This window comes from Rattus norvegicus, chromosome 1 (genome assembly GCF_036323735.1).
Source record: "Rattus norvegicus strain BN/NHsdMcwi chromosome 1, GRCr8, whole genome shotgun sequence".
Taxonomy (NCBI): domain Eukaryota; kingdom Metazoa; phylum Chordata; class Mammalia; order Rodentia; family Muridae; genus Rattus; species Rattus norvegicus.
In genome coordinates this window covers 243,476,075-243,487,601 of record NC_086019.1, presented here as the reverse complement: position 1 = coordinate 243,487,601, position 11,527 = coordinate 243,476,075, and the positions used below count along the sequence as shown (strand labels likewise).

At 48.5% G+C, this 11,527-nt stretch overlaps 1 protein-coding gene across 2 annotated transcripts in view; it reads right to left on the bottom strand.

The window, feature by feature from the left end:
- The window catches only part of Pcgf5 (polycomb group ring finger 5), a 116,154-nt gene extending 105,002 nt beyond the window's left edge, over positions 1-11,152 (bottom strand). The window contains exon 1 of one of the 2 annotated variants that reach the window (XM_017589708.3): positions 11,016-11,152. The gene's annotated coding sequence lies outside the window, so the exon portion shown is untranslated. The remainder of the gene's footprint in view (positions 1-11,015) is intronic. The other variant, NM_001129882.1, reaches the window with a different exon arrangement.
- Positions 11,153-11,527: the final 375 nt, after the last annotated feature.

The window sequence follows — 11,527 nt, the reverse complement described above, 5'->3', positions numbered from 1 at the left end:
GATGACGGTTTCTCCTCCCCCAACTCCCCAAGATCCTCCCACCTCCCCTTCTATCTGAATCCACGACCGTTCTGTCTGTCCTTAGGAAACTCGAGGCATCTCAAGAATAACAATAATAAAATAAAAACCAAACAAACTGAAATGGGACAAAACAGGAGCCAATCAAAAAGCACAGGGACCTCTTATAGACACGGAGACGCTTGAGTTTGTACAAACAGGAATCCCATAAAAACACAAAACTAGAAGCCATAACATATATGCAAAGTATCTGCAAGGTTTGTTTTTTTAAAACATGCCCTAGCTGGGGGCGTGGTGGGGCGTGGTGGGGCATGGTGGGGCGTGCCTTTAATCCCAGCACAAGGAGGCAGAGAGAGGCAGGCGAATTTCTGATTTTGAGGCCAGTCCAGTTTACAGAGTGAGTTTCAGTACAGCCAGAATTACACAGAAAGACCCTGCCTTGAAAAACAATAATTAATTAATTAATTAAAAATTAATAAGTATGCCCTGACAGAGCGCTTGTGGCCCTGGATATTAAGGTAATATGTGGATTTTTGTGCAATAAAGCTTTTTCATTGGGCCCCTCTTTTCCGGGGGTCTGACCTGAAAGGCACTTGCCTTGATAGTGGTTAAGTATTTTCCAAGTAGCTGTCAATTCTGAAATCTTTACTTGTCTGCCTCTAGAGATAGGGAAGGACAGAGGATGAGAACTTTCAAACAGAATCAAGCATGAAGGTCCTCCCATCCAGAGGACCACAGCCCTTTCGGGTTCACCTAACAAACACAAACTGAAGATACTTAGCCTGAAGACTTCGGTACGTAAGGATACAATCCAAGCCTTTGTCCTGAGCACTGAATCCACAGCTACCTAGATAAACCAAGCCCAAGAACGCCTAGAGAATAAAACACGGGCATCACACCTTTGATCTGATTCTACCCAAAGCCGGTCTATTCTGGTCCATCGAAACGTAATACCTTCCTTCTGCCTTCTGCTCTTCCTTATGACCGCCCTAAAGAACAACAAGCCAGGCCCACAACAGGTCCTCCATGTGGGAGAAATTAAACGGGTCCAGCTCTTGAGCCGGGTGGTAATTACATGGCTGCTTGCCTTTCACAGTTTGTTAATGTGTGCATTTACACTTCAAACGTTTCTGTCCACGGATTACATTTTACAATAAAAAAAAAGAGAAAAGTCTTGAGAAGTCAAAAGAAGAATACATAAGGCAAAAATTTCACTTGTCAGGAAATCCACTGCTCCAGGCTCACGGAGCCAGTCTGGCGTGGATAAAGGAGGACGCTGCCTCGGCGAACATAAAAGTCTAAACCAGCGTTCTGCCAAATTTCAACAGTCGTCTGTGTCGTTTTGTTCAAAATATCTGCTTGAGAAGGGTGAACGTAGACTTGGTTGACATGCATTTCCTATGTAACACCGATACCTTGACATTTGCATAACAATATTTTTACAAAGAGTTTTGACATCGAATCCGTAGAAGATACAGCAAATGTTACCTTTTTCCAAACGACGGGTGAGGGAACTGGAAAACTTAATAACCAGTTAGTAGGACTAGAAATAGTGGGCTGTCAGTGTACCGCGGTGTTCAGAGTCTTCCCTTATGCCCAAGGCTCTGGGTTTGAGCCCCCAACGTGGGCAGCAGCACAGATTTCAAATAGTTAAAAGAATCGGGAGAGAGGAGGCTAGTTGGGGTGGGTGGTGCCATGAACGCACATTCATGCACATGCAAGCATGCGAGAGACTTCTTAAACATTTTATGGAGAACTTTCCACATTTCGGAAGTTCTGACTTCAAACACAGCATTTCGAAGGTGGTCCTGCCGTTTCTGAGTTTCCCGAGATTCCCAGAGAGGAGAGATCCACTAAGTGTGGCTGTGGAAGCGATAACCAAGGACCCATACTCGACCTCATCATTCCAGTCACATCTAGTTGACGCGGCAATATTGCATCAGGGGTCAAACTCAAAGGCACGGACAGTCAATAACCATGTAAAAAGAAAATATACCTTTTCTTTTCCCCTGAGAGACTTCAAAATAAGAGGTACCCAATATACTCCGGGAGCTTCCGTCTGCCACAGTGCATTTCTCCTCACAGAAGTAGAACAATTTATTTGGTGTGTGATGGCCATGGGTCCCAGTTCTCAGATAGTAGGATTTGGGTGGGGGTGGGGTTATTTTATCAGAGATATTAAACGTGGTATCTAGTGTATCTTTCTTTCTGCCTAGTCAGTAAAGATACTTGGGTAAACATTTTTACCGTGAAGCCTGAAGCTTTCCATCCACAGTTCCGCGTAGACAAAGTGGTGCGTGCACAAAGTCACCCTCAGCCTGTCACCAAGCCATCGTTTCCAACTCATCCTCATTCGTAGAGATCGGTGTTTTGTTTCCTCACCGTTTCGTGCACGCTAAGCAGTGGGGTGCACTGGGCCGACTTGTAGCCGAGAGACTCTCTTCCACACAGAACTGGCGGAGCTGCACGTTGTGCGAGCTTTCTGAGATTCAGTCAGCGGACACTTCACTTTGCCAGCAATTCTAACCGAGATCCAGAAACCCCAGGTTTTTAATCAGCTCCAGTCTGGCCCTGTGTGCCTGGGATCCGGGCAACACTCACATCGGTACAAAGTGTTTAAAAGGCCTTAGAACCTGCTCATCTTTTAAATTCCATAACATCCGTCCTTATGCCTTCCTTCCCCTTTACCTTTCTGACCCTGTGGTCTAAATGCTAAGAACGGCTTTCCTGCATATATCCCATGCTTGTGGGGATTACTTACATCGATAGATACTGATTTTGATATCTGGCCTCACAGTTCTCAAAGATTACTGGCTTTCCACTTCCTACGGCCTAGATGCCTTCCCAGTCCTATGGCTCGGCTTCACTTGGGAGCTTTTAAGTCATAACTCCCAGCTGATCCACATCGTAATTATAAAAACCTGAGAGTTCCTCACGCCTTTCACACCCTGTCTGGCCCTCCACCTTCTCCCTTTTTCCTCCCTCCTCACTCTTGCTGAGGCAGACACTAGGTTATCTGTATCGCCCACCTTCCCACCACCGGTCCTTGGACTGGACTGAGTTGCCCACACGGGGTTGGTAGTGTCAGAGACGCCCAAGCCATCTCTGTTTCCAGTGTTCTGAGCTCTGCTGGGGGAAGTCGTCAGTACGGGAGGGACGCGCCCTCCAGAAGCGTGTGCTCCCTAGCTCTCGCTGCCTTCGGATCTCCAGTGGAAGCGGGCCACCAGCTTTGCAAACGCTGCCCACTCTACCTCAGTGTCACACCTCACTCTCTGCTTTCCAACAAATCAACACAAGACAACCAAGCCATTACACATCTACAAAGTAGTGTAAAATTCAGACTTCATCTTTGCCTTCCGCTAATCTTTTAGATTTATAGTCTACAGTCTTAGACAACATCATGGTGTGTATCTATCACTATAGGAAGACGGCAGCATATTCCCAATGCTCTCAGACCCTCTATGTTCTTCCTGTTCATCCCTCCCTGTGTATTTCTGCATCTACCTGGTATGTGCAGGTGACCGGGTATCATTTTGTCTCTACAGTGGTTCCTTGGGCAGAATGACATTTACTCAAAGCCAGGCAGCTCCTCTTCCTTCACCTAACTCTATGTAGGTGCTGAAGTCCTACTCCTGCTTTTGTGGGAGGGCCCTGAGGGCACCTTCAAGTTTCACTCCTCAGCCGTAGTCTAGGCTGGCATTTTTATTCATTTGTTTTGCTTTGTTTTTGTTTTTAAATAGACAGGGTCTCTCAATGGCCTGGGGCTCACCAAACAGGCTAGCACGGAGCCCCAGGGATCAACCTATTTCTGCCACCTCAGAGCTGGGACTATCAGCGTATTTGTTTCTCTTTTTGTAAATATGGGTTCTAAGGGTTGGATTCAGATTCCCGGCTTGTGAGACTCTTTAATAACTCAACTGTCTCCCTAGCCCTCTCCACATCTTTTCAATCTCGAAATGATATCCCATCCTAGGTATCTTCTTCATTCATTCTGAAGAATACAGGGCATTTTTATTGCTTCCAAGTTTGGTAATAATGAACAAAGCTGTTGTAAGTACCCGGTATAGGGTTTTTTCTTTGAATGGATGTAAATTTCCAACTGCCTCGGCAAGGTAAAAGTGTTTGGTTTTACAACATTTTCCAAGGTGGCTGTACCATCCAGCGCTCCCTTCAGCAAACGAATGATCCATATCCTTGCAGCACTTGGTGTTTTCTGAGTAATGGATTCTGGCCACTCCAACCACTGCCAAGTGGGATCTGCTCTCCTGATCTGCATGCTTCCGATGTCTCTGATGTGGGACACACATTCAAATGATCATCTTGCTATCTTCCTAGTTCCTTGGGTGCCTGGGAGGGACTTAGTCCATTTTTAACATGAGTTTTTATTGAGTTATAGGAGTTCTTTGCATACTTGAAATACTTATCAGATACATCTTTTGAAAATATATTCTCCTGGCCCGCGTCTCAACTTTTTATTCTTTAGATACTGTCTTTTTGCAAGGTGCATTTTAAAAAATAAAATGTAATAGGCACGGCTTCTGATACCTTCCTTCTGTGAATTACGCCTGCTGTCCTGTGTGTAAAGTACGGCCAAACCTAAAGCTATCTGCCCATCCTGCTGTGCTGTTTTCTAACAGCGTCATAGAATAAATGCATGCATATGGCCCATTCTGAGGTCTCTTTTGTCAGTTTCCACATAAAGCCCAGTCATCCCGCCTGGCACTACTTGCTGAAAAGGCAAAACCCCATCGTGTTTCCCTTGCTCTGTGACAAAGATCAGTTGATCAAATCTGTAGGACCTCAGGAGCCCCTCAGCCTCAGTGCTGCTCCACTGACCTACTTGCTGGTCTGATCTCTTGCCAGGACCACACTTGATTATTTACGTCTCTTCTAGAAGCCTTAAAAGCCAGCCGTCCAGCTCTGTTCTTCAATACCGTGCTTGCTTTCCTATATAAACTACAAAGCTGAAGGGTCAATATCTACAAAATAACTACTGGAATTTCGATTTGGGACTCCATCGAATTTATCAGTCAAGTTCAGAAGTCCTGACAACATTGACTGTCTCTATCCATGAATGTGTATCTTCATCACACGCATCTTACACATACCTCATCAGACTTTCGTGTGCTAGTGGAGACCACAACGCCTTTGTGTTGGTTAGTGTTTTGTCAAGGCATTAGGGTCATCCAACAAAGAGGGACTTCAGGTGAGGAAACTCTTCCAACAGAACGGCCTGTCGGCATGTCTGTGGGGCCTTTCCCAGATGGATGATTGACTCTGGAGAACCTAACCCACTGTAGGAGGTACCAGGCTTGGGCAGGCGGTCCTGGGTTACATAAGAAACGTAGCTGAGCAGACTGTGCCAGCAATCGGTCTATGGCCTCTGCTTCAGTTCCTGCCTCCAGACCTAAGTTCCTGCCCGGTGTTGCTTCAGTGATGGAGTGTGAAGGAGAAGTGCAGGAGGAGATAAACCCTTTCTTCCCCCAGTAGCTTTCAGTCGTGGCGTTTTACCACAGCAACAGAAACCTAGGGAAGGATGGTACTCCTGAGTGCAAATTCCCCTCCTGGTACGCAGGAAAGCAGCCTTTGCATATTGACCTGGCGTGAACTCTGCTGCCATTGTTTGTCAGTTCCAGGACGTCTTCGTCTGACTCTTCCTAATTTTTGGTACGAATAAGTGTTACCTTCTACGGCAGCTTTACTTCCCCCTTCTAAACCAATATACCTTTTTGATTTACTTTTCTTTTTGCCTTATTGGCACGATTATCCAGAAATAACTTCATCGTAATCAAGGTGATCATGTAATTCATTACTGAAAAGGAGAGTTTCCCTTAGAATGGAAATGGCCACCCCCCCATGTGCAAATGAATAAAAATTTAACTTAACACATTTTCAAGACGAGGCCTGGAGATATAGCTCAGCCAGTGGATGTGCCTAAGGTCTGACGACCTTAAGTTTGATCCCCAAGACCCATACGGTCGAAGAGACTCCAGAGCTGACCTCTGACCCCACTCACAAACATGGCACACAGGTATCTCGCCCCCCAAACACACACAAATAAATATAGAATTTAAAATGTATAAAAGAATGGGCACTATTTGACCAAATAGCATCCCAGAATTGATTTGCCTTAACAAGTATGGGCCGAGTGTCGATCTAGAGGTAGTCAGTCACCTGTATCTGCTCCTGTCCCTTCAGCGTGAGGAACGCCTGGTGCATTAATGACCTTCCTATTCCTGCCTCAGGGGAAGCCACCCCACCCACACACACATGGACGCCATTCTTACAGCGTTTGCTTGTTTGGGACAGTGTTCTAGACGGAGGTCAGGGCCTTGGACATCATCAGCAAGCACAGTACTGCTAAACTAATCCCAAATCCATGATTCTGTTTTCAGGGACTTTCCATCCACTGTCTGAAGCATATACTCCTTCTTTTCATGATGATCTCCTCCACTCATCTCCACCCGTGTTGGTGGATTGCACGCGACCTGGAGACGCTTAGCCAGAAGCTCCTCCTGTGTATTTTAATACCTGCCCATCCTATCTCAGGTCATTCTTCTGCTTCTGTCGTCCCATCTTCCTCATCCGATTACGCAGGAAGTGGCGTTGCATTCCCAGCTCACCCCCACCTCCACCCTGACTCATGTTTGCAATGCTGTCCTTCTGACCCTGCTGGGGCTACCACTGATCCCCATGTGGGCTAGCCTTAAAATGTTAAGTTTGATGACATCATCCCATACTGAATGGATGCTGGATGTTCTTCACGACAAACCCAGCAGGTTCCTTAGCTCAACACAGAAGATGCTTGATAATGCGGCCCTAATATTCCCACTCTTCTAGCTCTTCAACCTTCAACTCAACCACATTCCTCCCATTTCTTGACAGAGGTGAGCACTCTTTCCTTCAAGTCTCAATACAGGCTGGTCTCCAAATTTCTGCCGGGTCTACTCCTATGGAATTTTTAAGATCTTGTGCAAAATCCCTCAATTCCCTAATGTTCTGGCTAGTAATGGATTTGTTTTTCTTTTCTAAAACCGCCATGTGCTTTCTTTATGATTCTCTAACAGCTCCATGTAACACAGCCTTTGGTTATCAGCCGCACCCTCTCTAAGTGACATGTAAGGCTCTCATAGCCTCTGATTAGCCCACATACTTCTCATACTGCCTTTCTTAATAAACTAAGAGAGAATGTTCAAGTTAATCTACACAGTGTATAGAATAAAAATGTAGTTAATTTATCAATGTTTATTAAAACAAATTCTCGGGAGGTCTAGAAACTAAGCCTTTTTTTTTCTTCAGTTCATAGTTAGGATATAGGAGTCACTTTGGTTAAAAATGTAGAACAGCACAAATGTAACCGGTTTCTAAAACCAAAGAGTTAGGCCAGACCTCAGGGGTCATGGGGGTCATTTAATCCCTCCCTGTCAGTCCCATGGATGCAAACATGTGCAGTGTGGAGCAGTTAGTATTTACTTTATTTCTTGTTTGTTTGTTTGCTTGCTTGCCTTTGAGACCAGGCTTCATCTCCCAAAGGCTGGCCTTGAACTCATTATGCAGTCCAGGATGACCTTGAGAATGATCCTCCTGCCTCAACTTCCCACAGGTTCAAGCACAACCACACCCAGCTTTCAGATACAACTCATTAAGAGCCTTGTGTAAACCAGGTTCTTCTACATTAGGTCAGGCTCACACAATCCTTCAGTGTTCACAGCACCAATGCTGCCGCCACTGCGTGTGCGGGTGCGTTCGTGTGAGCGTGCAGGTCTGCCAGTGTGTGTGTGTGTGTGTGTGTGTGTGTGTGTGTGTGTGTGTGTGTGTGATGAGAGAATTTCTAAAGTCAAGTAGCTTGCTGTAGCGAGGGTTTCCTGAAAGATGCAGAACTGAATGAAGTTCAGGCTCTTTTTCTACTGACCATTGTCTGAGACATAAGACCAACTACGTGGCCGACGTCTGTCTTCTGCTGTGTCTCCAGGTACCACTTGACAACTAACAGGGAATACACATGGAAAGTTCTATGCCGCTTTCATTAAAACTTAGGGACATTAAAACAATATGGCAACACTATCACCATAAAACTGCAAAACCCTGTTCTTATCGGCCAGAAAAACTCCTTTCTTAGTTTTTACTTCTTAAATATGTTCTCAACTGAAAAGCCATTTGTCCAACCAGATTCAGCAAGTATCTGCTGAGTCCCTCCGATGGGAGACATGGGAGGGTACGAATCCAAGTAAGGCGTGGTTTTACTCCCTGTAAAGTGTGCACAAGCAAGAGGGAGACAGTCTGTTAGTGGAAGGAGCAATTCCTCCCCACCTGTTTGTACTTGGACTATACAGGGGCTTCCAACAACACAGACTTCAGATTCCTGGCTCTAATCCCAGTTCTGAGTTTTGAGCAAATCCCTTTACTGCCTAAGTCTTTTCAGAGAGGGTCCTGAAGGAATGGAGCCTGAAACTTCAAGATCTCTTGTGGCTAGCTCTAAAATGCTGCGCTCTCTGAACTCGGTCTTGAAGTTACACTTCCAGAAATGACCAGTTACTAGGACTCGGCAGGGCGGCCACTCCTATTTAGCAGCAGACCGTGGAAACACTGAGTGCTGACCATATGGCTACAAGACTGAGGCTGAGTAATATGCCCTGAAGTTTATTCTTTATAACATATACTTTAACCAGGTAGTCTTCTGAGTATGAAGTACTACATGTAAATCATCCTCCTATTGCTGACCTGTAGCTTTGATCCTTCTAATATTCAATCGAGACGTTTAAAGGATAATTTTAAGCAACACCTTTTAGCTAGCTACTATTGCGTTACCAATATTAACAACGCATTAGAGTTAGGGCCTCTGACAGAGAAACAAAGCTCGGGTTTGTTTAAATGAATACTACACCGTATTAGTCTTTTCACTAAGTATGAGTTTGGTTTACAGGTAGGAGGAAAGAGGAACGGAATACCAGTGTTTCAAATGAATAGAAACATATAGGCCCGTGACTTCTCAATATTACTGATTTCACTTAGCATCCCCCACCCCCGTTTAAATGAGTACCTATATTTTTATTTACTCAGTAATGTACTGTGGTGCCAACGCTGCTTCATACTGAGCATCTTACAACAGGACGCTGAAAGGTTTGTCATTGTGTGCCCTGGACAGCACAAAGTCGATCGATCTCAAGAAAGTTACAACAGTCAAGAGAAAATCAGAACTGTACCCTACAGGTAACTCGCCCACCAAAGGCAATGAGTTACAACTGTTGAAGATGGTCCTGCCAAGAAGGAGGGACTTATTCATTCATCATGTCCGAAAAACATAGGGTGCCCCGAATATATATGAGGCTTCTGTTGACTTTAGGGTATAAACGAATAAACAGGTAAAGTCTCCCATTTTCTCCTGTGCGAGACTTACATTCTTGTAGTGCAAAGCAGACTTAGATAATACCTCTACAAAATATTCTTAGCGATTAGGAGCCATTAAGAAACTAGGAGGGCTATGGAGTAGTTTGGGGGGCAGGGATCAAGAACTGAGAAACTAGAGTATTTGCGAGGCCCTGACACAGGAGGGGTGAGCCCCAGATGAGAAAACGTTGCTCTGTAGTCCTTCAAGTGTGGAGTGGGATGGGAACGTCAAGTTAGCGTTCAGGAATGACAGTAGGAAACATTCTGTATTCATGAATGAAAAAACAAGACGGCCTTTTTAAACTTACAAAAAGCTAATCTTTCTTTATATCATCTACTTAAGGGACCAGTTGTTTAAGATCGACTTACTTTTAAGGATTCTGCTAATTACTTGGCAACTGCTGAAGTAGACGCAATTACTAGAATTCCAACCAAGCTGCAGACCTCCCTCACTTGACACTATTCAAATTGTGAATGGGACTGGACCGGGCCCTGTAGCGAATCAGCGTCTCCACTGCCACATTAACCCAGCCAGGTGGAATCGTGTTACCCTTCCAGAAAACGCGTAGCAAGGCTAGGGAAGATGGGGAGCCCTACACCCTAAAGTTACTGTGGCAGGTTTAAATTAAAAAAAAAAAAAAAAACCAACCTCGCCACCCTCTCTCATGAACTCCCCCGCCCCTCCGGGCGTCATCCCTCGCAGAAGGGCGGCCCACAGCGAGTACGCGCGCGCGTGTGGAGCCCGCGTGAATCATCGGAGCGCGGTCCACCGGGGCAATGATTCATTCACCGCTCCGGAGCTCACAGCCACACGTTCCCGGCGTACTATGACGGCCGCACACGCAGCTTCCTTAATATTAAACAAATGTTTCAAAGTACGGACGCCTGCTGCGAGAGATGCGGAGAGCCGGGCAAGGTGGCGGGGAGCGAGCGTCCCGGGGCAGGCAGGGGCGCGGAAGGCAGGGTTGGCTCCAACCCGACCCCCGAGGCGTGCGGTGGTGCACAGGTGGGTCCCCGCCGCCCTCGCCGCCGCGCTCCCGATCGCCCCTCTGCTCTCCGTGGCATCTTATATAATAGCCCCAGCCGATCCAAACGGAAGCGGGGTGCGCGCTGCCGGGGCCGCCCGGCAGAGGTGCTCACTCCCGGAGCCCGAGGGGCTCCCCACGCAGCTTCCAGGAGAGGGGAGAAAGGCCCCGAGCGCCCGCCCCGAGCGTCCCCTCGCGAAGGCACTCGATCGTGGCCGGTCCCCTTCAGGAAGCCGCGAGCGTCACCAACTGCGTCAGCTTCTTCAAACACCGTGCCCTGCTCTCTCCAGCCCGGGAGCCGCCGCCGTGGGGCCGGGGCCGCGGGCCGCGCTGGCAAGCGCGCCTCAGGGGAGGAGAAAGTTCCCCGGGACCCTCCCGTCGCCCGCCCGGCCCAGCCGCGCCGCCAGCACCGGTTCCCTGGCGTGGGCAACTTGGGACCCCCGGCTGCGCGCGACCCCTGCTGCCCGCCGAGCTCGCACGGCGGCGCCCGCCGGGATCTCACCCCGGGCCCAGCGGAAGATCGGCCGCACTATAAAAACTTCCCCAAACCGGGAAGCCTCCCGGGTCCCCGAGCATCGCTCTTACCTAGCTCTCGGGAGGCCACGTTCCGGGCGGGCCGCACGGGGCGCGTGGTGCACGAGCGCGCGCGCGTGGGGCGGTAGGTGAGCAGCCCGAGCGGGCGGGGCGGAGCAGGACCGGGTGGCGAGGCGCGAGCCGCGCGGGCGGGAGGTCCGGGTGGCCCCGCGGCGAGAGGGCGGGGGAAAGGACGACGGCAGCCGAGCCCGCGGTGACCGTGACGGTGGCGGCGGAGGCGACGGCGTTGGGCGCGGGGCGAGCGCGCCAAGGGGGCGGAGGAGTTGCCAGAGGGTTTGTTTACGCATTGCTGCCCGGCTCGGGGCACAGCCCGCATTCCCTGATTGGACACAAACTGGGGCACAGCCTCTCGCCGCCGCCCGCCAGGCCTTCTGGAGCAGCCACCGCCGCCGCTGCGTAGCTCCCGGAGCGCCTGCCGGGCACAGCCCACCGCGGTGCCTGGGCTTGGAGGGGAACGTTAAGGGTGGTGGGCAGGGTAGGCGTGGAGTGAAGCAGGCTCCTGG